Source organism: Schistocerca americana, chromosome X (genome assembly GCF_021461395.2).
Source record: "Schistocerca americana isolate TAMUIC-IGC-003095 chromosome X, iqSchAmer2.1, whole genome shotgun sequence".
In the NCBI taxonomy this organism is placed as follows: Eukaryota; Metazoa; Arthropoda; class Insecta; order Orthoptera; family Acrididae; genus Schistocerca; species Schistocerca americana.
Window position 1 is genome coordinate 264,495,091 of NC_060130.1, and position 27,838 is coordinate 264,522,928.

The window sequence follows — 27,838 nt, forward strand, 5'->3', positions numbered from 1 at the left end:
ATTTTCGCGACGCCAATTTTCTTGGAGTATTCTCTCATATTCAGTTGTTTATTTATGCATGAGGAAATAAAAATTTTCACTTGAAATGGAGTGAACGATTGAATTCGTCAAGAGTGTGGAAAGAGGATAAAAGAACAGTTCGTTTTAGTTAATTTGTAAAAGCCAAAATTCTTCATAAATTCAACAAAAATAACTTCAGTGTTCTAAAGGACGGTTAATGTTGCTAATAACGTGGAAATAAAACGAAATCAGAAAACTGAAACAAATAACATGTTATGCTAGTCTTCTGCAATTATGTGACTATATTTCATTTCACTTGACAGCTCCCAGTCACAGCAATCCGTTTTGTTCTCATTTGATATTTGAACTGTGCCTGAAGTGAAAAAAAAAACAGCAAAATAACGAAACGTAAACTCAAGTCACAAAAAGTCAACCCTTACTCCAACGGAGTGAATGTTGCAGGTTGGCAACGCCAGAAAAATATTTCATGGTAGATTCTGGCTGCTTGCTACTCACTACTTAAACATCTATCAGTCACACTCCAAGTTGCCAGAAGCAGGAGAAGGGACAGCTTAAATTCGACTTCAGCTCTGTGCATGCACATGAGCCGATTGGCAGCTGCTTAAAAGAGCCGCATATGAATCACTGGGGTGTGTCAACTAATGAGGAAAGCTGTATTTCTTTCATCTGATTTGTAATATTTTATAGTATTGCTACCTCATTAAAGTAAGCCATACAAAGAGACAGAGAGAGAGAGAGAGAGAGAGAGAGAGAGAGAGAGAGAGAAAGAGAGAGAGAGAGAAACAAATTATACTGATTGTGGTGATTATATAGTGAGGCAAATGTGTAAATATTGTAAGTAATTAGTAGATGTTGAGTACACACATGTCAATTGAAATTTAATGAGGCACTGCAGTATTTACAGAGGTGGAATCTCATGTACTGTGTTTGTGTTTGTTAGTTTGTGTGTGTGTGTGTGTGTGTGTGTGTGTGTGTGTGTGTGTGTGTGTGTGTGTGTATGTGTGTGTGTGTGGGTGTGTAAAATTTGTAATGAGTTTCCCCCCCAGATCTGTGTCAACTTACCCTGAAACTCTATCAATTTTCCCCCCATCGCACCCTAAAAAGGTGTTAGCTTGTCCCAAAACTATGACAGCTTGCCCCCCCCCCCCCAACAAAAAAAGTGTCAACTTGCCCCCTAAACTGTATCAACTTGATCCCAAAACTGTGTTAACTTGCCCACCCCCCTCTCCTGAAACTGTACCAGATTGCCCCTAAAACCGTATCGTTTAAAAAACGGACCAGGTCGGAACACAGAGACCATTTAAAAAACAGAACATGACCAGAGTACATCTTTAAAAAAAGAGGACGGGTCAGATCACGCAGACTGTTTAAAAAAATTAAATAAATTCGAAGACACATACCGTTTAAACAAATCGAATCTGATCAGAACACACAGACCATTTCAAAATGGAGTGGAATCAAAACAAGACCACTAAAGAAACAGAACTGGATTGGAACATAGAGAGAAGCAATGGTGGTCAACTGTTCCATTCTGTTATGTTTTTTTTAAATGGACTGTGTATTTCGACCAGTTTCATTTTTTTAAGTGGTCAGTCTGTTCCAAAGCAACTTTCTATTTTTTAAGTGATCCATGTGGCAAGCTTCCAACACAGGTGGGTAAAGACAGTAGTACCCTAACTGATAATGTTTTTCTTTGATGAAGCTCAAAGCAAGAAAATAACTGTTTTCACAGTAATAAATGCTCCCTCTGATCGTGATGCACAGTTAGTTACAATAGGTAAAATAATGCAATACAGTAAGAATATCCCCTAATTGAAATCAATTAGAATCATAGTGACTCCAGGTCAAACAATTTTATAAATGGTTTACAAGAGATGACATGAGATGAAATTTATAATGAATCAAATTCTAACATATAAATTCGTATCATTATTTGAAAATAGCTTCCTACAGAAGCTAATCAGAAAAGACATTAAACATCCCTGTACAAAACCATAGATCACTAGAGGGATTAAAGTATCTTGTAAAGGGAAAAAGGAAAGATACCTGCTAGCTAGATCAAGTAGAGATCGTGCAGCAGTCGTGCACTATAAAAATTACTCGAAATTAGTAAGAAAAGTTATTGAAATCAAGGAGCTTGCGCATAATGTCATAAATCAGTCATTTCGACAACAGGCTTAAGGTTATATGGAATGTGGTGAAACAAGAGACAGGACAACCAGCCGCAGAACAGGATTACATAAATATTGAACTGAATGGAAGCGCTATAAACGATGTGTCACAGCTACAAATATATTTAGTAACATTTATTAAATATAATAGAAAGTATAGTGACGAAGAGTTCAAGAGAAAAGTCAAAACAGTGTGTTGAAAAAGCAACTCTCACAAAATTCATTCATTTGAATGTGTCACCAATTCCTAATTCTGTAATTAAGAGGATTATATATTCTCTCAAAAGTAAAAGCTCACCTGGTTTTGATGGTGTTTCCAATAGAGCACTAAAGATCTATTCTCATGCAATAAGCCCCATTTTATCTGAAATTTGTAATGCAACACTAACAAAAGAGATTTTTCCACAGAGAGTGAAATATGCTTTTGTTAAACCCCACTTTAAGAAAGATGATAAGAGAGATGGGAATTACTACCGATCTATGTCACTACTGACATCATTTCCCACTATTTTAGAGAAGGTGACGTGGTCTAGCAATAACATCCTCAGCGAATCACAGTTTGGATATGAGAAGAGTTGCTTTACGGAGAATGCCATTCCCATGCTCAGCCAGCTGGTATTTTCTGTGACAGGTCTAAGGCATTTGACTGTGTGAACCACATTATTTTCCTAGATAAATTAAAGTTTTATGGGACTGATGGTATAGGCAACCAATGGATAATCTCATTCTAACCAAAAGAATGCAAGAAATTGTACTTAGTAATTCAATCAATCTAGGCCTACGACAGTATTCTGACTGAGGAGATATCACATGTGGGGTTTCCCAAGGTTCAATCTTAGGTCTACTACTGTTACTCTTGTATGTAAAGATCTTCTGTCTAATACAAAACAAGTGAAATAAATTCTTTTTGCAGATGACACTAGTATTGAAACCAGTCCAAGAATACGTACAGAAATAAAACAAATGCTAATCACTGTCCTTAAAAGTATTATTGACTGGTTTTCTGTGAATGGTCTCATCCCCAATTTTAAAATGATACAACATATTCAATTCTGTATATCTATGGGTGCAATGATAAATGTAACACAGAGTGAGGAAAGAATAAATAAGGTGGAAACTTCAAAACTCTTATGTGTCTATGCTGACAAGAATTTAAATTGGAAAGAGAACATTTTGAAACTCCTAAAGCAGGTGAGTTCAGCCACATTTGCACTTAGAATCACTACAAATCTTGGGGACAGACAAATAAGTAAGTTGACATACTTTGCATATTTTCATTCAGTGCTGTCATAGGGAATAATGTTTCGGGTTAACACATCTTAAAGAAAGAAGGTCTGCATTGCTCAAAAACACGGTGTAAGAATATTATGTGGTACTCACCAAGATCATCTTGTAGACATCTGGTTAAGAAGTTCGGCATTCTGACTAGTGCTTCACAATATGTTTATTCTCTCATGAAGTTTGTTGTAAATAATCCGCTACAGTTCTAAAGGAACAATGACATACATCATTACAACAGGAGAAGGAAAAAAAGACATTCATTACTCCATATTAAGGTTGCCTTTAACAAAAAAAGGGGCGCACAATGCAGCAACTAATACTTCTAATAACTTATGAAGTGATATAAAATATCTGACAGACAGCAAAGTAAAATTTGGAAACAAACGAAAAACGTTTCTCCTTTATAACTCCGCCAATTCCATAGAAGAATTTCCATTGTTACAATGTGTAAAGAATGGTGATTAGGAATTAGTAACTCACATCCATATTAAAAAAAACCCTTACAAAAGTACAACATGTAGCCACATAACCGCATTTATAAATTAATCTGCAACATGAATGTAAAATAACTTATTCCACATCATTATGATTTATCATGCAAATGATCCATGGAACATGAACTCCCATTCCTTTTTTTTAAACAATTTGCGTGTTCCAACCCCATTCCATTTTTAAAAACGATATGTGTGTTCTGATCCTGATACATTTTTAGTGTTACGTATGTTCTGACCAGGTTTCATTTTTTTAATATGGTCTGTGTGTCCAGACCCATTCTACTTTCTTAAACGATATAGTTTTGGGAGCCAAGTTGATAGATTTTTGGGGGCTAGTTGACAGAGTTTAGGATAATTCATAGAAGATTTGGAGCACGTTTATTGAGTGTTGGGACGAGCTGACATAGTTTTTTCAGCAAGCTGATACAGTTGTGGGGGTATGTTGATACTGTTTTGGGTTCAAGTTGATATAGTTCTGGGGTAAGTTGATGCAATATCAGGTGTAAGTTGATATGATTTCATGGGCAATTTGAAACAGTTTTGGGGTTCAGGTTGATGCAGATTATGGGGCAAGTTGATACAGAATCAGGGTACGCTCATACAGTTTTGTGGGGAGGAGGGGAAATGGACACAAATATGGGGGCAATGTGTTATAAACTTAAATACTCTCTCTCTCTCTCTCTCTCTCTCTCTCTCTCTCTCTCTCTCTCTCACACACACACACACACACACACACACACACACACACACAAAATCACACTTACACACTATGCACATGTTCCACCTCACTAAAAACTCTACTTCCTCATCATTAAACTTTGTCCTACATGTACCCACACAGCTTCAAAAAATTATGTACAATATTTCCACATTTGCTTCATCACCATCATCATAATGAGTTAATATCATTGCTCTGATTTATATAACACCAGTCACAAAAACTGACACAGACAGGAGAGTGTTGCTCCATCTCCGCATCCAGTGACGCCAGTGGGATTAGTATGACACTTAGGCCAGCTGGTTCCAATGGGCCTTCAAGGCTCGTTCCGACGGAGCTTAGTTTTAGTTTATATAACACAGTATATTTCCTGTCTTTTTCTGTCTGTCTGTCCGTAAAACTTATTACAGTGAGTCAACAACATTATAATATACTACAGAGGGAATGAAGGGGCAGCTGTTTTCGCAAGATTCCACAGTGCAACAGCAGAAGATGATTACATTTTGAACTGAAAGATGAAATTAATAACTTATAGTGGAGTCACTAGGATACATGACTGACTTTGATATTGGAGGAGGTTTAGACAGAACGGGAAATAACATTTTTTGCTTTGGTAATTCTCGTTGACAAGTGCACTTTAAGTTGTAAGTTAGATCAGCAGTAAGGCCCATGTGTGTTTTCAGTGTTGTAAAACCATTTTTTATCTGTTAAGATCAATTTAATGTATGTTACAGAGATTGAACTACACTCGTCTGCTAATGTCCACACTTCAAAAAACGTTCTCCATCACCCGGGTTCCCAGAACTCCTGAAGACAGACGTTGACTGTGGATATTGTATCACAGACACAGTCCCTTTGACTGTAAAGATATGTCACTAAACCTGCCCAAAGACGTAAACAACCATGCATGAGCAGCGCCTATTAGACGGAGGGGGTCCGACAGCCAATCAGTTTCAGTCGTTCCACCAGGAAGGAGGTACACAGCTCGTGTTGTCTGTAGTTCAACCAAGCCTAGACGGTCAATATCGCCGTTCGATCGCGTCCGCATTGTTACTTTGTGCCAGGAAGGGCTCTCAACAAGCAAAGTGTCCAGGCGTCTTGGAATGAACGAAAGCGATGTTGTTCGGACATGGAGGAGATACGGAGAGACAGGAACTGTCCATGACATGCCTCGCTCAGGCCAACCAAGGAATACTACTTCAATGGATGACCGCTACCTACGGATTATTGCTCGGAGGAACCCTGACAGCAACGCCACTATGTTGAAGAATACTTTTCGTGCAGCCACAGGACGTCGTGTTACGACCGAAACTGTGCGCAATAGCCTGCATGATGCACAACTTCACTCCCGACGTAGATGGCGAGGTCCATCTTCGCAACCACGACACCATGCAGCGTGGTACAGATGGACCCAACAACATGCCAAATGGACCGCTCAGGATTGGCATCACGTTCTCTTCACCGATGAGTGTCGCATATTCCTTCAACCAGACGAACGTCGGAGACTGCTGTGTGCAGGAGTCCCCACAGCAGGTGGCTACACGGGTAGCAGGGGTTGTGTGGCGTGGACTGGGCGGTTTTTAAGGTTAGAAGACCTCGGGCAAGTACAGAAAGGGCAACAGCCTCAAAGGGTGCGGGGCAACGTCAAGACATGCGGGGACCAAGCAGCAGTCGGTATTGTAATTGTAAACTGTCGAAGCTGCTTTGGCAAAGTACCGGAACTTCAAGCGCTGATAGAAAGCACCGAAGCTGAAATCGTTACAGGTACAGAAAGCTGGCTGAAGCCAGAGATAAATTCTGCCGAAATTTTTACAAAGGCACAGACGGTGTTTAGAAAGGACAGATTGCATGCAACCGGTGGTGGCGTGTTTGTCGCTGTTAGTAGTAGTTTATCCTGTAGTGAAGTAGAAGTGTATAGTTCCTGTGAATTATTATGGCTGGAGGTTATACTCAACAACCGAGCTAGGTTAATAATTGGCTCGTTTTGCCGACCTCCCGACTCAACAGAATTAGAGGCAGAACAACTGAGAGAAAATCTGGAATACATTTCACATAAATTTCCTCAGCATGTTATAGTCTTAGGTGGAGATTTCAATTTACCAGATATAGACTGGGACACTCAGATGTTTAGGACTGGTGGTAGGGACAGAGCATCGAGTGACATTATACTTAGTGCAATATCCGAAAATTACCTCGAGCAATTAAACAGAGAACTGACTCGTGGAGGTGACGTCTTGGACCTACTGATAACAAACAGACCCGAACTTTTCTACTCTGTAAGCGCAGAACAGGGAATCAGTGATCATAAGGCCGTTGCAGCATTCCTGAATATGGAAGTAAATAGGAATATAAAAAAGGGAGGAAAGTTTATCTGTTTAGCAAGAGTAATAGGAGGCAGATTTCAGACTACCTAACAGATCAAAACGAAAATTTCTGTTCCGACACTGACAATATTGAGTGTTTGTGGAAAAAGTTCAGAGCAATCGTAAAATGCGTTTTAGACAGGTATGTGCCGAGTAAAACTGTGAGGGACGGGAAAAACCCACCGTGGTTCAACAAAAAAGTTAGCTAACTACTGCGAAAGCAAAGAGAGCTTCACTGCAAATTTAAACGCAGCCAAAACCTCTCAGACAAACAGAAGCTAAACGATGTCCAAGTTAGAGTAAGGAGGGTTATGCGTGAAGCGTTCAGTGAATTCGAAAGTAAAATTCTATAAACCGATTCGACAGAGTTTCCTTGGAAGTTCTGGTCTTACATTAAATCAGTAAGTGGATCAAAACAGCATATCCAGACACTCTGGGATGATAATGGCATTGAAACAGAGGATGACACGCGTAAAGCTGAAATACTAGACACCTTTTTCCAAAGCTGTTTCACAGAGGAAGACTGCACTGCAGTTCCTTCTCTAAATCCTCGTACGAACGAAAGAAATGGCTGACATCGAAATAAGTGTCCAAGGAATAGAAAGCAACCGAAATCACCCAACAGAGGAAAGTCCAGTGGACCTGACAGGATACAAATTCGATTGTACACAAAGTACGCGAAAGAACTCGCCCCCCTTTTAACAGCCGTGTACCGTAAGTCTCAAGAGGAACGGAAGGTTCCAAAGGATTGGAAAAGAGCACAGGTAGTTCCAGTTTTCAAGAAGGGTCGTCGAGCAGATACGCAAAACTATAGGCCTATGTATCTGACATCGATCTGTTGTAGAATTTTAGAACATGTTTTTTGCTCGTGTATCATGTCATTTCTGGAAACCCAGTTTCCAGAAATCTACTCTGTAGGAATCAACATGGATTCCGGAAACAGCGATCGTGTGACCCAACTCGCTTTATTTGTTCATGAGACCCAGAAAATATTAGATACAGGCTGCCAGGTAGATTCCATTTTCCTTGACTTCCGGAAGGTGTTCGATACAGTTCCGCACTGTCGCCTGATAAACAAAGTAAGAGCCTATGGAATATCAGACCAGCTGTGTGGCTGGATTGAAGAGTTTTTAGCAAACAGAACACAGCATGTTGTTCTCAATGGAGAGACGTCTACAGACGTTAAAGTAACCTCTGGCGTGCCACAGGGGAGTGTTATGGGACCATTGCTTTTCACAATGTATATATAAATGACCTAATAGATAGTGTCGGAAGTTCCATGCGGCTTTCGCGGATGCAGTCAGACATGCAAAGGCTTTGTTGACCACGCATGCAGTCGACCATGGCATGACAACCTGTTACATGCAATTAATCAATCGTGTGTAGCCATTTGAAAGCCTTGGAGGCTCTTAAACCTGATATTCCACTACGTGAAGTCATTCTTTTGGAAGCAATTCTGGCTGCTATGTGACCTACCGACTGTCATGAGTGGGTGTCAAAAATGTGAGTGTCCATGTTCACTACTTAGAATCAACTGATAGACTTTTTAGAAAAAAGAAGTCAGGCTCTTGAGCTGATCGGTGTCTTTTTAGAAACAAAACGCCAGGCTCTTGATTTGATTGGCTTCAGGGACATCACTTCTAAGGATCTGCAAGGAAATACCGATAACTCAAATCAAACAGGGCATGCCAGGAAGGTTCATCTGCTTAAAGCTGAACAGAGTAGATAGTGTCGGAAGTTCGATGCGGCTTTTCGCGGATGATGCTGTAGTATACAGAGAAGTTGCAGCATTAGAAAATTGCGGCGAAATGCAGGAAGATTTGCAGCGGATGGGCACTTGGTGCAGGGAGTGGCAACTGACCCTTAACGTAGACAAATGTAATGTATTGCGAATACATAGAAAGAAGGATCCTTTATTGTATGATTATATTATAGCGGAACAAACACTGGTAGCAGTTACTTCTGTAAAATATCTGGGAGTATGCGTATGGAACGATATGAAGTGGAACGATCATATAAAATTAATTGTTGGTAAGGCGGGTGCCAGGTTGAGATTCATTGGAAGAGTCCTTAGAAAATGTAGTCCATCAAAAAAGGAGGTGGCTTACAAAACACGCGTTCGACCTATACTTGAGTATTGCTCATCAGTGTGGGATCCGTACCAGGTCGGGTTGACAGAGGACGTAGAGAAGACCCAAAGAAGAGCGGCGCGTTTCGTCACAGGGTTATTTGCTAAGCGTGATAGCGTTACGGAGATATTTAGCAAACTCAGGTGGCGGACTCTGCAAGAGAGGCGCTCTGCATCGCGGTGTAGCTTGCTGTCCAGGTTTCGAGAGGGTGCGTTTCTGGATGAGGTATCGAATATATTGCTTCCCCCTACTTATACCTCCCGAGGAGATCACGAATATAAAATGAGAGAGATTCGAGCGCGCACGGAGGCTTTCCGGCAGTCGTTCTTCCCGCGAACCATACGCGACTGGGACAGGAAAGGGAGGTAATGACAGTGGCACGTAAAGTGCCCTCCGCCACACACCGTTGGGTGACTTGCGGAGTATAAATGTAGATTTAGACTTGTTTGGAGGCAACCCGGTCAGGCTGAACTCCTTAGACACACTGCCCAGCGAGTACAGCAAGGTGGAGTTTCCTTGCTGCTTTAGGGTGGCATTATGTGGGGCCAATTCGCGCCCCCATCGTGGACGTCTAGTGAATGACTTCCTTCAGGATAACGACATCGCTCGACTAGAGTATCAAACAAGTTCTCCAGTCATGAACCCTATCGAACATGCCTGGGATAGGTTGAAAAAGGCTGTTTATGGACGACATGTCCCACCAACCACTATGAGGGATCTACACCGAATCGGCGTTGAGGAGTGGGACAATCTGGACCAACAGTGCCTTGATGAACTTGTGGATAGTATGCCACGACGAATACATGCATCAATTCAAAGAGGACGTGCTACTAGGTATTAGAGGTACCGGTGTGTACAGCAATCTGGACCACCCCCTCTGAAGATCTCGCTGCATAGTTGTAGAACATGCAATGTGTGATTTCCATGAGCAATAACAAGGGCAGAAGTGATGTTACGTTGACCTCTATTCCAGTTTTCTGTACAGGTTCCGGAACTCTCGGAACCCAGGTGATGCAAAACATTTTTGATGTGTGTATAATTTTTTTCATTTCTGCCAGTAAGTGAGCTACGTGATTTTCAATAAGTAATAAAGATAACCTGAATGTGATAATGTTTTCTTTGGAGGGCGATTAAGCTTGCAAAGTATGGTGCAACAATCGAACTTTGTAGAGTGTAGAATAGTAACTGCTACAAGTCACAGTCGATATTTGGTTGTTAACAAGTCCCCTTGGCCTATAAATTTTTACCAATATTGGCAATACGCGAACCACATATATTTTTTAAGATCTTATAGAGTAATTAAATTACGATGCTACTACTATGTGTGCTAGGTGCCAGAAGTCTTCCATATTTCGAGAAATAATACATTTTTTGTTTGCTGCAAAATTTTAATTTTCATATTTGATAAGAGATCTGTTATTACACTTACATATTATGATAAGATTCCTCTGTGTGTGTGTGTGTGTGTTGTGTGTGTGTGTGTGTGTGTGTGTGTGTGTTGAATCAATAAATTGTTAATCATTTTATTTCGGTTCCAAAGTTTATATTTTTGAAATACTTGAATTCCATCCCCACCCTATTTTTTTCCTTTGCTATCTTTCATCTTTGTCTGATTCTAGCATCATCTATATTAATGTTTTGATGGATGTAAAGCTAGCAGACGTTATCCTTGTGCGTTACAAAAATACGTAGTTTATGTGATACACAGCATTAAAAAAATCTTATCAAAACACCTCCTTCCTTCCTCCCTTCCTGAAATAGTGTTTTGTCAGTTTGTTTGCCGTTTGGCTGTGTTGTATGTGAGTGACTGTATTCTACATCTTCTGTTCTGACCAGGTTATGACGTTATTTAGTAGCTGGATTAAGGGGAATACATAGTTCTAGTTGTTATATATTGCAGCTTTCTGTGTTACTTATCATTCCACATAACCTTGATAAAGCTCAGTTATTTGTAATGGAAAGCAATAATTGCCAATTATCGAATCTATATAAAATTGTGCATGATGAAGTGACACATGACTGAAAAAGCTCTAAAACAGCAGACTATGACAGTTCGTTCTATGAATTGCCAACAACATTTCCTCAGGTTGCACTGACAACGTCCTTTACATATTTTAGATGCGGAGATACCACTGTAGCACCTGACAAACATCACAGAACTACACTCCTGGAAATGGAAGAAAGACCACATTGACACCGGTGTGTCAGACCCACCATACTTGCTCCGGACACTGCGAGAGGGCTGTACAAGCAATGATCACACGCACGGCACAGCGGACACACCAGGAACCGCGGTGTTGGCCGTCGAATGGCGCTAGCTGCGCAGCATTTGTGCACCGCCGCCGTCAGTGTCAGCCAGTTTGCCGTGGCATACGGAGCTCCATCGCAGTCTTTAACACTGGTAGCATGCCGCGACAGCGTGGACGTGAACCGTATGTGCAGTTGACGGACTTTGAGCGAGGGCGTATAGTGGGCATGCGGGAGGCCGGGTGGACGTACCGCCGAATTGCTCAACACGTGGGGCGTGAGGTCTCCACAGTACATCGATGTTGTCGCCAGTGGTCGGCGGAAGGTGCACGTGCCCGTCGACCTGGGACCGGACCGCAGCGACGCACGGATGCACGCCAAACCCGTAGGATCCTACGCAGTGCCGTAGGGGACCGCACCGCCACTTCCCAGCAAATTAGGGACACTGTTGCTCCTGGGGTATCGGCGAGGACCATTCGCAACCGTCTCCATGAAGCTGGGCTACGGTCCTGCACACCGTTAAGCCGTCTTCCGCTCACGCCCCAACATCGTGCAGCCCGCCTCCAGTGGTGTCGCGACAGGCGTGAATGGAGGGACGAATGGAGACGTGTCGTCTTCAGCGATGAGAGTCGCTTCTGCCTTGGTGCCAATGATGGTCGTATGGGTGTTTGGCGCCGTGCAGGTGAGCGCCACAATCAGGACTGCATACGACCGAGGCACACAGGGCCAACAGCCGGCATCATGGTGTGGGGAGCGATCTCCTACACTGGCCGTACACCACTGGTGATCGTCGAGGGGACACTGAATAGTGCAAGGTACATCCAAACCGTCATCGAACCCATCGTTCTACCATTCCTAGACCGGCAAGGGAACTTGCTGTTCCAACAGGACAATGCACGTCCGCATGTATCCCGTGCCACCCAACGTGCTCTAGAAGGTGTAAGTCAACTACCCTGGCCAGCAAGATCTCCGGATCTGTCCCCCATTGAGCATGTTTGGGACTGGATGAAGCGTCGTCTCACGCGGTCTGCACGTCCAGCACGAACGCTGGTCCAACTGAGGCGCCAGGTGGAAATGGCATGGCAAGCCGTTCCACAGGACTACATCCAGCATCTCTACGATCGTCTCCATGGGAGAATAGCAGCCTGCATTGCTGCGAAAGGTGGATATACACAGTACTAGTGCCGACATTGTGCATGCTCTGTTGCCTTGCCTGTGTCTATGTGCCTGTGGTTTTGTCAGTGTGATCGTGTGATGTATCTGACCCCAGGAATGTGTTAATAAAGTTTCCCCTTCCTGGGACAATGAATTGACGGTGTTCTTATTTCAATTTCCAGGAGTGTATTTGGATCTTGAAATATTTCATTTGAGGATGCACTGTGTCTTACAATTCTGTAGTCCTTAATAATAAAAATACATTATTCCAGTAGTTGCCAGGGCGTTAGTGTTTTAGCTGACACGTGTTTTTATCAGTTATAAGCTCAGTCAGGTTAGTTATGCAACATCGTCTGATTTAGGCCTAAACTGAAATGTTACTTTTGTGTTTAGCATGTTATTTTTTACCCACATGTGTTTAGGTGTGAAAATAGCATTCAGACACTTACTTTGTGAGTTCATCAATTTCACATATATACAGGGTGAATCACCTAAAACTTGTACCGCAAATATTGCGGAGATGGAAAGAGCTATTGATGAGCAGCTTTCACAGAATAGTTTAACAGTCAAGGGTTCGTATTGTTAGCCAAACAGATTATAGTAATACTTATAAAGTGTATTTTTTGTGCAAACATACACACTTTAATTGGAACAATGCCTATTGACATTAACAAACTAAAAGTAGGGTAGATTAGAATTGTTGCAGGATTATAGTGTGTAATTCACGAGATATCATATTTTTAAAAGTTTCCACTCTGACACTTATTTGTGCCAATAGTTCTTAGGTACGATGTTGTTATGTTTGCTTACAGAGTGTTTGTGTGTTTCTTGAGTGCTTTGCGACTTGGTAGCCAGTTAGTGTGTGATAGTCCAAGCAGTAGGTCGTGAGGACACGATGGAATTTACTAATGTGGAAAAAGCTGACATCTCATGGTGTGTAGAGAGTATGCAAGGAATTGTGTGTGGAGGGTATGTGAAGAACGCTGTGTGTATGCAGCAAGATATCCCAATAGACGTCAACTATATGTCAACTTCTTCAACCAGTTACGTAAAAGTGGTAGTGTAACACTTAGACAACGTAACAGAAGGAAACAAGTGATGACAGAAGAGGGGAAAATTAATATTCTTGCTGCTGTTGCAGTTGATCCGCAAGTTAGTTCCCGTGCTGTCGCTCGATGAAGTGACATGAGTCAGGCAAATGTCCTACGCCATTCTCCATCGACATATGTCCCATTCCTATCACATCTCTCTCCATCAAGAGCTGCATGGGTACAATTATGAGTATCGTGTTAACTTCTGTACATGAGCATTAAGACAGGATGCTCCAGGTGTAGCATGTGTCTTATTTAGTGATGAAGCCACTTTTACGAATCATGGCTAGGTAAACCTCCGAAACATGCACTATTGGTCTGTTCGCAATTCCCATAGACTTCGTCACGTGGAGCGTCAGCGTCCATGAAGTGTAAACATGTGGTGTGGGATAGTGAACCATCAGCTTACAGGCCTGTGTTTCATAGATGGAACACTGAATGTGCACAAGTATTGCAGATTCATAACAGACCATCTTCCATGGACGCTAGAAGATGAAACCTGTGCTACCAACATGATGGCTGTAATGCCAGGAGTGCATGAAGTACTACAGCATATCTTCAAGGACTGTATCCAAATCATTGGTTTGGACGCAGGGGAACTGTATCTTGGACGGCCCATTCCCCAGATCTGATGCCTGTACACTTTTTTCTGTGTAGAAAGCTGAAAGACGCTGTCTACAAGGTCACATCAACTACATCCAATGATATGCAACAATGCATTACTGCAGCCTGCTCAGACATCTCCTTGAAATGCTAGAACACAGTCGTTTCATACCAGACTGAAGCGTGTATTGCCACTGTCAGTAGTCATTCTGGACACATCCTGTGATGGTCGATTGTCTCGTTAATGGCCAGAATCCACATAACTAGTGTATGCACTTGCGTTGTTCTTTAGTGTGTGCTACCACAAATATTGAATAAGTATCGGTGTGGCAACCTTTCAAATTACGATATCTCGTCAACGACTGGCACTAGAATCCCACAACCAGCACCACTGACATTCTAATTTACCCTACTCTTAATCTGCAAATGTCAATAGGCATTGTTCCATTTAAAGAAGTGTAAATTTGTGCAAAAATACTTTCTAAGTATTATTACAATCTGTTGATTTTCTAACAATACGAAACCCTGACCACCAACTCATTCTGTGAAAATCGCTCATCAATAGCTCTTACCATCTCTGCGATATTTGCAGTGCAAGTTTTAGGTGATTTTCTCTCTCTTTCTCTCTCTCTCTCTCTCATGCATACGGGTGTGGGTGTGGATGTGTGTGTTTGTGTGCGTGTGGGTGTTATGTGCACACACGTGTGTGTGTGTGTGTGTGTGTTTGTGTGTGTGTGGTGCGCGCGCGCGTGTGTGTGTGTAAAATAACATTGTGGCACTTGATGTAAACAATGCACTTTTTTTGTTGCTGACGAATTTCTCCAGGCATTTTAGACGTGGAAAGAACATTGTGACACTTGACATGCATAATAGAACACTTTAGATGTGGAAAATATTACATTTGTTGGGAATGAAAATTGACACTTCACATAAATATTTCATTTTTGTATCGCTGACGTATTTTTGCAGACCTTTTAGACATGTAAAGAGTAGCGTGTCATTAGAAAAGCATCGTAGAACAATTGAGACGTGGGAAATAAATAATTTGAGGTTCTGTTGTGCCTTACGCCTTCTATGGCACAGGAATCGCACTTAGCACATTCACTAGTGCTCCTTGCATGTACATCTACGTACGTACTCCACAAGCCACCGTAGGTGTGTGGCAGAGGGTACCACGTACCACTACTTGTCATTACCTTACCTTTTCCACTCGCAAGCAGAACAAAGGAAAAACGACTATTTGTAAGCCTTTGTGTGAGTTCTGATTTCTCTTATCTTCGTGGTCCTTACTCAAAATGTACATGGGCGAGAATACAATAGTACCGCAGTTGGCATCAAATGCCAGTTCTCTAACGTACCTCAATTGTATCTCGTGAAAAGAATGTCATCGCCCCTCCAGGGATTCCCATTTGAGTTAACAAAGCATCTTCGTAATACTGTGCTGACCGAACCTACCAGTAATGAATCTAGCAGCACACCTGTGAACTGCTTCGATGTCTGCCTTTAATCTGACCTGGTGCAGATCCCAAACACTGAAGCAGTACTCAAGAATGGATCGCACTAGTGTCCAGTACGCCTTCCCTTTATAGATGAGCTACACCTCCCCAAAATTTCCCCAATAAAGTGAAGTCGATCATTTGCCTTCCCTGCTACCAATCAGACGCGCTCATTCAATTGTGTATTGTTCTGTAACATTACGAATAGATATTTACTCATAATTACTGTCTCAAGCAGCACCCTACCAATGCGGTATAGGAAAGTTACAGGATTGTTTTCCCTACTCATCCACTTCGTCTTACATTTTTCTACATCTAGAGAAAACTGGCGTTCATCACACCAACTAGGAAATCTGTCAGAGTCATCTTGTATCCACCTACAGTCACTCAACGACGACACTTTCCTGTACACCACAGTGTCATCAGCAAACAGGCGAAAATTGCTACTCACACTGTCCGTCAGATCATTTATGTAATCAGAGACTAAGAATGATCCTTTCACACCTCACTGGGGCAACCTCATGATACCCTTGTTTCTGATAAACACTCGCCATCGAGGACAACGAGCTGTGTTTTTATTACTTGAAAAGTATTTAAGTCACTCACATATCTGACAACTTAATCTAAGTGCTCGGATCTCTGTCAACAGGCTGCAGCTTGGCACTGTGTCATATGGATTCCAGAAACCTAGGACTACGGAATTTGCCTGTTGCCCTCTTTGCTAACGTATGTTAGATGTAGAAATACTTCTTAAGTAATAGAACCCAGTACGTTGTCCTCGATGGAGAGTGTTCGTCGGAGGTAAGGGTATCATCTGGCGTGTCCCAGGGAAGTGTGGTAGGTCCGCTGTTGTTTTCTATCTACATAAATGATCTTTTGTATAGGGTGGATAGCAATGTGCGGCTGTTTGCTGATGATGCTGTGGTGTACGGGAAGATGTCGTCGTTGAGTGACTGTAGGAGGATACAAGATGACTTGGACAGGATTTGTGAGAGGTGTGAAAAATGGCAGCTAACTCTAAATATAGATAAATGTAAATTAATGCAGATGAATAGGAAAAAGAATCCCGTAATGTTTGAACACTCCATTAGTAGTGCAGCGCTTGACATAGTCACGTCGATTAAATATTTGGGCGTAACATTGCAGACCGATATGAAGTGGGACAAGCATGTAATGGAAGTTGTGGGGAAGGCGGATAGTCGTCTTCGGTACATTGGTAGAATTTTGGGAAGATGTGGTTCATCTGTAAAGGAGACCGCTTATAAAACACTAATACGACCTATTCTTGAGTACTGCTCGAGCGTTTGGGATCCGTATCTGGTCGTATTGAGGGAGGACATAGAAGCAATTCAGAGGCGGGCTGCTAGATTTGTTACTGGTAGGTTTGATCATCACGGGAGTGTTACGGAAATGCTTCAGGAACTCGGGTGGGAGTCTCTAGAAGAAAGGAGGCGTTCTTTTCGTGAATCGCTACGGAGGAAATTTAGAGAACCAGCATTTGAGGCTGACTGCAGTACAATTTTACTGCCGCCAACTTACATTTCGCTGAAAGACCACAAAGATAAGATAAGAGAGATTTGGGCTCGTACAGAGGCATATAGGCAGTCATTTTTCCCTCGTTCTGTTTGGGAGTGGAACAGGTAGAGAAGACGCTAGTTGTGGTACGAGGTACCCTCCGCCACGCACCGTATGGTGGATTTGGGAGTATGTAGACGTAGATGTAGATGTACTACAAGGCACATCTTTTGTGTTATTTTTTTATAAATAGTTTTCGATGTGATGCACAGTTAGGGATGGGTTGGGTTGTTTGGGGGAAGAGACCAAACGGCGAGGTCATCGGTCTCATCGGATTAGGGAAGGAAGTCGGCCGTACCCTTTCAAAGGAACCATCCCAACATTTGCCTGGAGTGATTTAGGGAAATCACGGAAAACCTAAATCAGGATGGCCGGACGCGGGATGGAACTGTCGTCCTCCCGAATGCGAGTCCAGTGTGCTACCACTGCGCCACCTCGCTCGGTGCACAGATGGAATTCGTGCTCTGGGGCTCTATGTGATGACTACTAAAATCCCATGCTGTGATTGACTCTTTTGTGTTGATCCTACAATGAAATTGTGTGCACAGAGGAGGGGGAGTTGAAACATAACATATAAAAAGATGTTTTATTTTTTATTATTTTTATGAAGAAACCACCAATCTGTAAGAAACTCTTATGTCACAAAATGTATATGTAATATCAAGGATTGAAGAACTTATGTCAACTACAGCTCACAGGCAGTGTGCACAAGACATAACCCCTGTATTACATTAATATTTTTGGGAAACAAACGATGTATTAGGAAGCCGAGACTTCCTCTTCTGGCTACTCACTTACTTTACAAATCTCGATGCATTAGGAGGCATGTGTAGCTAGTTCCGTGTCATATCTGATTTACTGAATAATAATCGTTTTATACATCGTCACTGGTGTCTGCAGTTACTGTAGAAACCTTTGTCATTATCATATTCAGTTTGTTTAATGATCTCATGTTTTTCAGGTAGCTGTATCAGGAAATTGTGCACACATTGTTTGAAGACAGAAAGACTGATTGGTTGTTACATCTCATGGTTTAAGTACTTTGTCTGCACAAGTCGAGCTTCCAGATCTATTTTTACAATGTCTTAATTAACGTTTATTATCACTTTTTACATGGAATTCAGCATATTATATTTAGATCAATGGCCCTTCGAACAGTGATGATCAATATCCACCAGGGCCTGATACATGAAAAGATCATTATGCATAATGACATAGGTATTGGAATGACAGTGATTCAGTCCAGTAGACAATTTGATTCTATCCCAATGTGTGTCATATTACTAACCCCATCATGCCATCACACTTATTGTGTGTCTTTTTCATGGCAAACCTTTACATATGCAGTAGAATATTTTTATCAAAATTTAAATATTTATATCGCTTTTATTTGTTAGTAAGGAAAGATAAGTTACAACTGGCGACTGTGCAGGACTCTTCTTGCGAAAATATTGAAATTTATGTATGTACATGTATTACAGATAATCTCTTCCTTGCTTGTGATACACCTAATAAAACAAAAAGTATATAAATGAGTCCAAGAAGAAGAAAGGGTCACGAAAGGAATGTCAAATTATATTTACTTGGATATAAGATAATTATATGATATTACAAAAATATTAGTCATTTCAACAATCAACAAAAATACCAGATAAGGACATCACTGCTTTTCTCTCTTGCTGTCAGATGTCACAAATCTTGAGATTCTGCAGTGGACATATCATATATTACGAAAAAATTTGAATTTTCAACTTGAGGAATTTTATTTATACTTATTGTTGGATTATCACAGATCATGACATCAAGACTGCCATTACTGCATTCCATGTAGTTCAAATCTTAGCGCGATTTTATCTTGTGTTGTAATGTTGCATGCATCTTCTTGAAAGTTCAAGAAGAATTTAATTATTGATAATGGGCCAAGTAATGTGAATAACATTAGTTTTCAAAATTAGTAAGAGTGTTATAGCGAAAATTTGCGAGATAGAAAATATGGCTCATAGAGAAGTAATACAGAGTCAAGAAAATGTTAAAAATGGCAACATGGTGGAGCCAAACGTCGAAATTTCAGATGCAGCTGCCATTGAAACTAAAATACAAGAACATCTGACTGCTACCAAAACAGTTCAACAAACATCTGCATGAGCAGATCAGTTCGTAGAGTTATATAAAACTTTAGAGGCTATGCTGAGTACCACATTAAGGAATATTGCGAAAGAGCAACCAGAACAATTAGAGAACAGTTTTACCCGCAGTTTGCAAGAGTTTGACATGAAACTAAACAAATTTGACAAAAGACAAGATAGTCAAATGAAGAACAATTTTGAATTCTTAGTGACAAAATTAGATGTACAGGCAAAAGAGAAATTAAATCATGTAGCAAATGAACAGTCAGTTCAAATCAAAACAATTCTTGATCAGGTCGTAAAAGAACTATCAGTTCAGATCAACGCAAATTTTGTTGGAAGTACATTCTGATATAACAGCATTAAAAGAAGTAGGTCAAGGAATACCAGACGTGATACAACAATTAACGAATGACATGGGCATGCTAATAACAGCGCACAGCAAAATATAAACATTAGAATAATGTCTCGCAACTCAATTTCAGAATTTACTTGTGGAGCAAGTGGGTAAGATCAAAGACAGTTTTGACAGGCAACGCCAGGAATTTGCAAATGAGTTTTAATCCTGGTGAAAGGTGCGACAGACTTAAAGTTAGTGAATCGACCAACAATGAATTACCTGCTGCTGCACAAAGTGTGAGTCAAGATGTAATGCGCGAGTGCAGCATCTATAATGATATGTAGAAAATGAATTAGCACAGATTAGGACTTAGTTTATATTATGGTGGTGTGAACAAGTGAATTCTGAGATTTATGGCCTGTGGCAAGAGACAGCAACGCTCTAAGTTGCTGTGCATGATAAGCCGCCGGTAAGCACAGATGCCGGTGATGTTTTCGGAAATGCATTTTTGCTACAGTGTAGCGAGGAGATGGGACCAGTCAGTCCCTGCAGAGATAGTTCATGGACTCATGTGGGGTCAGGTCCGACATTATCCACTACACTATTGGAAGAGAGCCTTCTAAAACACAAGTATTTCCAGGTGATTTTTCTGGCGAAAAAGTTATAAAAAATGGTTCAAATGGCTCTGAGCACTATGGGACTTAACATCTGAGGGCATCAGTCCCCTAGAACTTATAACTACACAAACCTAACTAACCTAAGGACATGACACACATCCATGCCCGAGGCAGGACTCGAAATTGCGACCATAGCGGTCGCGAGGTTTCAGACTGAAGCGCCTAGAACCGCTCGGCCACACCGGCCGGCTAAAAAGTTATCACATCCAGTTGAATTCTTAAGAGGGTTCAGAGGTGTATTACTCAAAATGTGAAACGATCAGCGAAAGATCAAATTTGCGGCCGTTTACATACAAAGGTATGATGCCTCTGGGTTATCGAAAGAGCCAAAGAGTGTCAAAGAATTTGAAAGAACTTTCTTAAAAAAATACTGGTTTGCAACCATAAAGGGGCGACTTCAGGAGGGAGTGTGCAATCATCTACATCTACGTCTACATCTACATGGATACTCTGCAAATCTATTTAAGTGCCTGGCAGAGGGTTCACGGAACCACCTTCACAATTCTCTGTTATTGCAATCTCGTATAGCGCGCGGGAAGAATGAACACCTGTATCTTCCCGTACAAGCTCTGATTTCCCTTATTTTATCGTGGTGATCGTTCCTCCCTATGTAGGTCGGTGTCAACAAAATATTTTCGCATTCGGAGGAGAAAGTTGGTGATTGGAATTTCGTGAGAAGATTCCGTTGCAAAGAAAAACGCCTTTCTTTTAAAGATTTCCAGCCCAAATCCTGTATCATTTCTGTGACACTCTCTCCCATATTTCGCGATAATACAAAACGTGCTGCCTTTCTTTGAACTTTTTCGATGTACTCCCTCAATCCTATCTGGTAAGGATCCCACACCGCGCAGCAGTATTCTAAAAGAGGACGGACAAGCGTAGTATAGGCAGTCTCCTTAGTAGGTCTGTTACATTTTCTAAGTGTCCTGGCAATAAAACGCAATCTTTGGTTAGCCTTCCCCACAACATTTTCTGTGTGTTCCTTCCAATTTAAGTTGTTCGTAACTGTAATACCCAGGTATTTAGTTGCATTTACGGCTTTTAGATCAGACTGATTTATCGTGTAACCGATGTTTAACGAGTTCCTTTTAGCACTCATGTGGATGGCCTCACACATTTCGTTATTCAGGGTCAACTGCTACTTTTCGCACCATTCAGATATTTTTTGTAAATCGTTTTGTAGTTTGTTTTAATCTTATGATGACTTCATTAGTCGATAAACGACAGCGTCATCTGCAATAAACCGAAGACGGCGGCTCAGGTTGTCTCCCAAATCGTTTATATAGATAAGGAACAGCAATGGACATATAACACTACCTTGGGGAACGCCAGAAATCACTTCTGTTTTACTCGATGACTTTCCGTCAGTTACTACGAACAGTGACCTCTCTGACAGGAAATCACAAATCCAGTCACATAACTGAGACGATATTCTATAAGCACGCAATTTCGCTACGAGCCACTTGTGTGGTACAGTGTCAAAAGCCTTCCGGAAATCCAGAAACACAGAATCGATCTGAAATCCCTTGTCAACAGCACTCAACACTTCATGTGAATGAAGAGCTAGTTGTGTTTCACAGGAACGATGTTTTCTAAAACCATGTTGACTGTGTGTCAATAGACAGTTTTCTTCGAGGTAATTCATAATGTTAGAAACACAATATATGTTCCCAAATCCTGCTACATATCAACGTTAATGATATCGGCCTGTAATTAGTGGATTACTCACACTACCTTTCTTGAATATTGGTGTGACCTGTGCAACTTTCCAGTCTTTGGACACGGATCTTGCGTCGAGCGAACGGTTGTATGTGATTGTTAAGTATGGAGCTAATGCATCAGCATACTCCGAGAGGAACCTAATTGGCATACAGTCTGGACCAGAAGACTTGCTTTTATTGAGGGATTTAAGTTGCTTCACTACTCCGAGGATATTTACTTCTACGTTACTCATGTTGGCATCTGTTCTTGATTCGAATTCTGGAGTATTTACTTCGTCTTCTTTTGTGAAGGCATTTTGGAAGACTGTGTTTAGTAACTCTGCTTTGGCAGCACAGTCTTCGATAGTGTCTCCATTGCTATCGCGCAGAGAAGGCATTGATTGTTTCTTGCCGCTAACATACTTCACATACGACCAGAGTCTCTTTGGATTTTCTGCGAGGTTTCGAGACAACGTTTAGTTATGGAAACTGTTAAAGGCATCTCGCAGTGAAGTCCGCGCTAAATTTTGAGCTTCTGTAAAAGATCGCCAATCTTGGGGATTTTGCATCTGTTTAAATCTGGCAAGTTTGTTTCATTGTTTCTGCAACAGCGTTCTAACCCGTTTTGTGTACCAAGGAGTATCAGTTCCGTCGTTTGTTAATTTATTTGGTATAAATCTCTCAATTGCTGCAGATACTATTTCTTTGAATTTAAGCCACATCTGGTGTACACTTATATTATTAATTTGGAATGAGTGGAGATTGTCTCTTAGGAAGGCGTCAAGTGAATTTTTATCTGCTTTTTTGAAGAGGTATATTTTTCGCTTATTTTTCGAGGATTTGGGGATTACAATATTCAATCTCTTTACGACAAATCTGTTCACTAATACTTGAATCGGTTTTGATGCTCTTTATTAACTCACGATTATTTGTTGCTACGAGGTCAAGTGTGTTATCACAACCGTTTACTATTTGCGTGGGATCATGAATTAACTGTTCGAAATAATTTTCAGAGAATGCTTTTAGCACAATTTCGGATGATATTTTATGCGTACCTCCGGAATGAAACATGTATTTCCGTAAACATATCAAGGGTAAATTAAAGTCACCACCAACTACTATCGCATCAGTCGGGTAGGTGTTTGAAATCAAACTCAAATTTTCTTTGAACCTTTCAGCAACTGTATCATCTGAACTGGGAGGTCGGTAAAAGGATCCAATTATAATTTTATTCCGGTTGCCAACAATGGCCTCTGCCCATACTAACTCACAAGAGCTCTTTAACATGAAACCAAGTAGTTTGAGAAAGTATTTCGAGTGACATCTCAGCATAATGAGATACTGAGACGAACCCACATCTCACAAAAATGTTATGAGACTATTAAAATTGAAGTCAGCAGCACGTATAAAGGAAAAATTATTCCTTGGGCAAGAGGCAAATCTAGTGCAACTGATGTTTGTTCTTGATCCACTGCATTTAGTACATGAAAATTGTAGGTCAGCTCTGGCAATGGTGCTGGCCTGCAGGTATCGGCCAGCAGCTGTCACAACAATCACAGCAGGAATGCCAGATGGCGTGGCAATGGCGCACAGCAACATGGTGGACCTACTGATGCGAACAGACAGCCACATCAAAATAGTACTCCGTTTTTCAATAAAACAGGGAGAATAATCACTGGTTTAACCCGGGATATAATAACAACCCACCTGGGAATGATAGTCAGAACTGGCAGGGTAAACATGGACAATATATGGAAGCCTCCTAGAATAAATTGCACTGGAGCAATCCATGCACGCAACACGAATGTTCGGAAAAAGCACAGTCGTAATCCCTGCGACAACCCAAATTTGTCGCAGTCAGGCAACCAGAACTTGTCGCTACCATAAAACCAATCTGTTAGAACAGTGTAGGTGTCAGAAGACCATGCTCCACTGACCCCAGTCGGTCGACTAAAACATGTTCATACTCAGCTCTCTGGTGCATGTCGTGGGGTGTAGTGTGGGCAATAGATTGATTCCAGCATAGATATGCTGAGATACGACAATATGGACATTCATGATGAGTTATGCAGTGACAATGAGACGCGCAAAGGGCAGACAGAGGGTTTGGTCCAGGAACCTTTAGTCTGTTAGTGGGAGAAGCTTTGCTATTGTTGAAGATACAGGTGCCATGATGAACATTGTGACTAGCAATTTATTTGATACACTCAGTGAGACATGATGAATACCCACTTTGCCAGTACAGAACTGCAAAGTTTTGGGAGCTACTGGCATGAAATCGCAAAGTGTGAAAGGATGGATGTATGTTAAATTGATATCAGGTAATGGGCTAATGCAATGCACATCCCTAATCGATAGAGGCTTAATTGTAAGTTGTATAACTGGTTAAAATTTAGATATGAGATGAACAGTGTCCTTGAACTTTCAAATGTTAAATGGATTTGGACAGTTCATGGCGAGGGAGTCATTTGAGTCTGTTAAAAACTAAAGCACCAAATGGTAGATACTGCCAGGGTAACAGGATAATCATTACACGTAATGAATTACTGTGTTTCAACTGAAACGTCCCCTTAGAAAATTTATGAATGACTGTGCTGGCAAAACTTCTTACGTTATTTGATTTTCAAACAGCTGAGCAAAACTGAACGTACTCAGACATTTCTCTCTTTACTTATTCTGATCATCACTAAACTGACACACAATATTTTTAGCGCAACGCAATCTGACTTTCAATAATCCCTACAAAAGAATGGCCCTGACTAACAATAACATACACCTTTGATGATTCACTTATCTCACAAAAATCTTCGTTACTCGAGCTACTGCAATACAGCGAGTGCCAATACTGCGAACTAAATAAAAGATTCTATCTACTGAATGCACTAACTACTGATAGGCATAGTTAGCAAATGAAAGATTTTGATAGAAAACAAACAATGTATTTACCTTAATAATGTTCAAAAGTCATCATATATATATCTATCAATTCCTGACATCCATCTTTACAAATTTCCTTTTTGTGGCGGACACACGTCCAGGTCGTCCGCTTATAGCAACCTCTCAAAATTCTGGCATCTCTCTCTCTACATCCACAACTGCTGGCGGCTCACCTCCAACTGCGCAACACTACGCACTGTTCACATCCAACTGCCCAACACTACAATAGCGAATATTCCAACAATGCCAACCAGCCACAGACTGCACGCAGCACAGTCAGTGATTTTTATACAGAGCGCTACAAGGTGTTACCAACATAAAAACCTAAACAGCCTACTTACACAACGAAATTCAGTCTCACTGTTTTGATGAATCAGAGTCATACACTAGTAACGTGAATGTGGAGTCTATTACGAACTGCATTCATGCTGCTTTGATGCTGCACAGCAAGCCAACTTGGCTGATCTACTAATGAAGTACATTAATTTCTCTTCTGACAAACCTGGGATCATTAAGGGTTACCGACTTAATATGGAGATAGTTCCCCACAAAATCTACTGTTTATCTACTTATACCACCCTGTGGACAAAATGTGAAGCCGTGGGGAAGAAGATTAAAAAAATGCTAGACTGGAGGGCAACTGAATCATCACTTTCAGTTTATAGCAATTCTTTGCAAGCAGTTGGCAAGCAAAATGGATAAGTGCATTTTGTTCTAGACTTATAGGAGATAGATTAAATAAGTGTACCAGTACAAACAAGACTGGAGAAGCTCAAAGAGCGTATCCAGAAATTTCATGGAGTTAGGTGCTTAAATAGTATCGACCTCAGGACTGGCAGAGTCTATTGTCAGAAAATTCCAGAAACTATGCAGCCTTTCCTTTTGGAGGCTGAAGCTATAAGCTATCAATTTAGGGCACTTCATTTTGCCAGTTCCAGGGTTTTTGTTGCAGTACTGGACACAAAATTGGAATTAGAAATGTTGGAGAAAGTGATGCTCCATGTACATGGCGTATTAATTGCTACATCTACATGGGAGGAGCAATTCAAGACAATAGAAAAGGTACTGTATACATTTTAGCATTGGAGTAAAAGTTAACCTAGATAAATCTGAGATTGGAAAAATTCCAGCTTAAATTTCTAGGTCATATCATATAACCAGAAGGCACTGTACTGAAGCAGAATAAGATAAAAGAAATGAAAAATGTTCTACCATGAACAACACAGAAACAACTGAAAGTTTTTCTAGAAGATCTGTGTCAGAGCAACTATCGAACAACGATAATTTACTGAAGTTGTTAAGAAAGAATCCTCCATGGTACTGGACAGAGGAATCTCAGATAGAATTTAATAAATTAAAGATGCCTTAGTCCACTGAAAAATATTACACTATCCAAATGTGAGCAAAGATTTTTGTATTGTCACCGACACTTCATGTTTAGGTCTTGGATCATGTCTGTTTCAAATTAAAGAAAACAATAGAACACCTGACGTATGTATAGTAGGTCTTATCAGTAGAGTGTTAAGAGAATGTGAAATGTGACATTCAGTAACAGAACTAGAGGCTCTAACTGTGGTCTGGGATTTCAAAAAAATTCAGTATTACATACATGGAAAACACATAAAGGTATACTGTGATTACAAAGCGTTAAGCTTTCTGCTCAATTGCAAATTACTACACCCACATTTAGCAAGATGGTCGTTATCACTACAAGAGCGCAATTTAGAAATATTGCAGGTAAGTGGTAAGGAGAACATGATAGCTGATGCTCGCTCCAGGTTACTTGAAGATCTGTCAGAACTTTTAGAAATTGTGGAACAGGAATCAAATTTATTTCAAGGTGTACCTATTAATGCCTGGAAACATTGTTTAGTTCCAAAATGTGCGCACAAATTAAGTAAGCACTGCTACTTTCCAAATTTATGCAGGAGAGGGCACCAGATTACGTGAATGTATTTAATCCATCAGAAAACAGAGCCACTCAATCAAAACAGAACTGCACCCTATTCTCAGAGAAAAACATTTAAAAAGTTATCAGTTGTAACAGTAGACCCTCTGCTACAGGTTATGGGAGGTGTCAAGTACTTAGCAGCCATGGAAAACTCATTTTATAAGTATGCCAGAACGTACACCATTTAGTCTCGCCGACAACTGCTCCCATTATCAAAAGAATTGTAAGCGACTACATCCCACACTTCGGCCATCCGCTAGAGATTTTATCTGATAATGCATCCGCCTACACAGGGAGGAAATATAAAACTTTGCTACGCGATAATGGTATAATACAAATTTTAACATAGAAATTAAATTCAGAAAGAAACCCCTATATAGAATCTTCAGGAATTCAATAGATATATAAGCAGATACACACCAGATAAACACTTCTACATTGCAAACACAGTCGGAAATATTATTGGCAAAAGGTGTAAACAATGACTGGTTAAAATCATTGGCACAATTACAGCAAGAGGAGGAGCCATGAGAGGAAAAGGTCAAGAAGATTATGATCTCATCAACTGAGGGTGCTCACAGGAGAAAAGAGGCTTGTGGTAATAGATTACAGAAAATACAAGAGTTTAACATAGGAGACAAGGTAATCCTTACAACCACCAAAATTTTCACTAAGTATGAAAATAATAAAAAATGGCGATTGATATATACCGGTCAGTTTAGATTCATGAGAATCCTTCATGCAGGGTGTTATCTGATAACAT